Source organism: Molossus molossus, unplaced genomic scaffold, assembly GCF_014108415.1.
Source record: "Molossus molossus isolate mMolMol1 unplaced genomic scaffold, mMolMol1.p scaffold_m16_p_16, whole genome shotgun sequence".
Lineage (NCBI taxonomy): Eukaryota > Metazoa > Chordata > Mammalia > Chiroptera > Molossidae > Molossus > Molossus molossus.
This window is the reverse complement of record NW_023425351.1, coordinates 37503295-37506927: the sequence shown is the minus strand read 5'-3', so window position 1 is coordinate 37506927 and position 3633 is coordinate 37503295. Positions and strand designations below refer to the sequence as shown.

Here is a 3633-nt window from a genome sequence, read left to right as displayed (position 1 = left end):
TGAGGGTCAGGAATCTGGGAGCAGTGTGTCGGAACATTTCAGTTCCTTGTCTATCGAGCCTCTCTCTAGGGCTTCTCACGCACACGAGCTGCTTTCCCTCGAAGCAGGTGATCTGAGAGAGACAGAGAGACACCGAGACAGAAGGTGCAATGTCTTTTATACCTTTTCTTCAGAAGTGACATACAGTCACTTCTGTATTATTTCTTTGGTCACACAAACCAACCCTGGTGAAATTTGTGAGGGAATTCCACCAGGGTATGAATTCCAGGGGTGGAGGTTGTTGGGGGCCATCTTGGAGGCCTCCAGCCGAGATGCGTAAATAACGTAGATGCATCTGCATGATGATGCTTTTACAAAAGGATTGAATTCAAACATGTACAAATGTGGCCCCCAGAACTGTTTCTGTTTCATTCATCTTGAAGACTAGGAGAAGGAGCACCAGCTAGCCTTGATGTTCTGGGTTTCGTTTCTTCCTCTGATCCTGCTTTATAATTGCCAATGCTGTCACAATTTCATCCATAAAGCTCTGGTAGCCTCATAGCTGCTTAATCACTACTAAAGGTAAATAAAATTTTATCCTAAGACAACACTAACTTTTGGAGAGTTTAATAAATTTAACTTTTGGATAACTTTTAGATACCACGAAGAAGTTAAAATAATAGCTAACATAATACTATATATGCTTACATTCTCTGAATTTGGTAGTGTGAGAAATGATGATAATCTTAATTACTTTCACTTTTTATGTTCTTTGCTTCATGGGAGAGGTATGTTTAGAAAGGATAAACATTTTTGGTAATTCTGCCCCTCATAAGACGATTTCACTCTTCATTTATCAATGTAATGAGAAAAATTCATAAAGGTATTTTTATGGACCATAGTTTTACTGTATTGCTGACCTGTAGCCAAATTTTGTTAGGGAAATAAATTAGGACATGTTATTTTCCTGGATTCTGGGAACTGCCGGCTCAGTATTCAGTCTTCAAATCACAGATCCATGACTCACCAATAAACTGCCTGGATAAATGAACACAGAGGCTCTCATTTGCCGCTGGCTATTACCCTACCTTTTGATGATTCTCATTCTACTCTGCATCTGAAAATTACATTTTCATTTGAAGTATGTATAAATCATCAGCGTCACTATCAATGTTTAAACAGAACTTGGCTCAAAAATAATTTCTTAGCTGAGATTGTTTTCCAGAACAATGGTGTTGACAAATTATTTCAACCTAAGTTTAAATTTGCAAGTCATTGCTGTGTGCCAGTGGTATTAGAATGTTCTTATAACTTTATTTACATCTCAGGTCTCCCTTCAGGGTCTAATGTGTTACACCAGTTTGCAAATAAGATTATCAATTTCATCTAGAGAGAGAACTTTCTCTTTCCATTTCACTTACTTATGTACAAATTAACAAATACTCTTAGAATGCTTACTGTGTTCTAGGCTTTGGGTTATGTTCAGTCAGTGGATAAAAAGGTAAGACAATCTTTGTGCCTTTAAGAACTTGTGGTCTAGCTGCTAGATAAACATTAACAGGAATAGTAATGAAATCATGTGATATAACAGAAGTATTCACAAGATACTTGAGGAGAAAGGAGAAGGGATTTAGTTTTTCCTGGTGGTGGACAGAAGAGCTATGCTAGTGCCTAATAGAATTTTCGCTGACTCGTGGCAGGTGAGAAAGAAAGAAAAAGAATAAGGCAGTGATTTTGTGTGTGTGTGTGAGAGAGAATAAACAATTCTATAAGCTACCTTTATAACTTAAAACAATACTCTAGCCTGAAATTTATGTACTTAACATGTTTTTTTTTCTGTTACATTGTCCTTTATTTTATGAAGTCATAATATGTATTAGTATTTGTATTCTTTAATTACAAAATAAAACTTGTCAATCTCACAGCAGTCTGTATTTTCTTGCATTCATTCATTTATGGGTTTTTGAAATCTAAAATGTTAGGAGCGCTTGTTATAGATCAGCAACTTTCAATCGGTGTACCACAAGAATTTTTAAAACATGCAATACCTAACTATTTAGGCCGGTGCACTGACCTCTTTTCCCTTAGATTGTCAGCTTCCTTGAAACTAAAGCATCTGTACATGAACAAAAAAACAACAACCCCTATTTATAGGGCAGATCATTTACTTTGGTTAACAGTCATATAAGCAAATTAACCAAAATTTTATAGCAAAATATTTCTAGACAAAATCATGTAAAGAAAAACGTTAAGCTCTCTGCTCCTCCAATTCGCCAGACAGCCGCGTCTCCCTGCGCAGTGCCAGCCTCAGCCCTGAGACACGATGGTGAAGGTCAGAGTGAACGGATTTGGCCGTATTGGGCCACCAGGGCTGCTTTTAATTCTGGCAAAGTAGATATTGTCGCCATCAATGACCCTTTTATTGACCTCAACTACATGGCCTGCATGTTCCAGTATGATTCTACTCATGGCAAGTTCAAAGGCACAGTCAAGGCTGAGAACAGGAAACTTGTCATCAATGGAAAGTCCATCTCCATCTTTCAGGAGCGAGATCCCGCCAACATCAAATGGGGTGATGCTGGTACTGAGTATGTTGTGGAGTCCACCGGTATCTTCACTACCATGGAGAAGGCTGGAGCTCACTTGAAGGGTGGAGCCAAGAGGGTCATCATCTCTGCCCCTTCTGCAGATGCCCCATGTTTGTGATGGGCGTGAACCATGACAAGTATGACAACTCCCTCAAGATTGTAAATAATGCTTCCTGCACCACCAACTGCTTGGCCCCCCTGGTCAAGGTCATCCATAACAACTTTGGCATCGTGGAAGGACTCATGACCACAGTCCACGCCATCACTGCCACCCAGAAGACCGTGGGTGACCCCTCTGGAAAGCTGTGGCATGATGGCCGAGGAGCTGCCCAGAACATCATCCCTGCTTCTACTGGCACTGCCAAGGCTATGGGCAAGGTCATCCCTGAGCTGAACGGGAAGCTAACTGGCATGGCCTTCCATGTCCCCACCCCCAATGTGTCTGTTGTGGATCTGACCTGCCGCCTGGAGAAAGCTGCCAAATACGATGATATTAAGAAGGTAGTGAAGCAGGCATCAGAGGGCCCCCTCAAGGGCATCCTGGGCTATACTGAGGACCAGGTTGTCTCCTGCGACTTTAACAGTGACACCCACTCCTCCACTGTCGATGCTGGGGCTGGCATTGCCCTCAGTGACCACTTTGTCAAGCTTGTTTTCTGGTATGACAATGAATTCGGCTACAGCAACAGGGTGGTGCACCTCATGGTCCACGTGGCCTCTAAGGAGTAAGAGCCCCTTGGACCACCAACCCCAGCGAGAAGAAGAGAGGCCCTCAGCTGCTGGGGAGTCCTTGTCCCAAATTGATTCCTCAACACACTGAGATCTCCTGACATCTACTTTCCATCCCAGATCCCCTGAAGAAGGGGAGGGGCTTAGGGAACCCTACTTTGTCATGTATCATCAATAAAGTTCACTATACCCAAAAAAAGAAAAAGAAAAATATTAAGTATTTAAGCAAACTATACATTCCGTTAACAATCCCCATGACCTTTAGGAACTCAGCAATGGAAATATTGGAAGGCAATAACACATTCATGATTATGGGACAATGGAATACTACACACGT

General features: G+C 41.5%; 1 pseudogene; it reads left to right on the top strand.

The window, feature by feature from the left end:
* Nucleotides 1-2264: 2264 nt before the first annotated feature.
* On the top strand, nucleotides 2265-3296 carry LOC118631511 (annotated as a pseudogene).
* The last annotated feature ends 337 nt before the right edge of the window (nucleotides 3297-3633 follow it).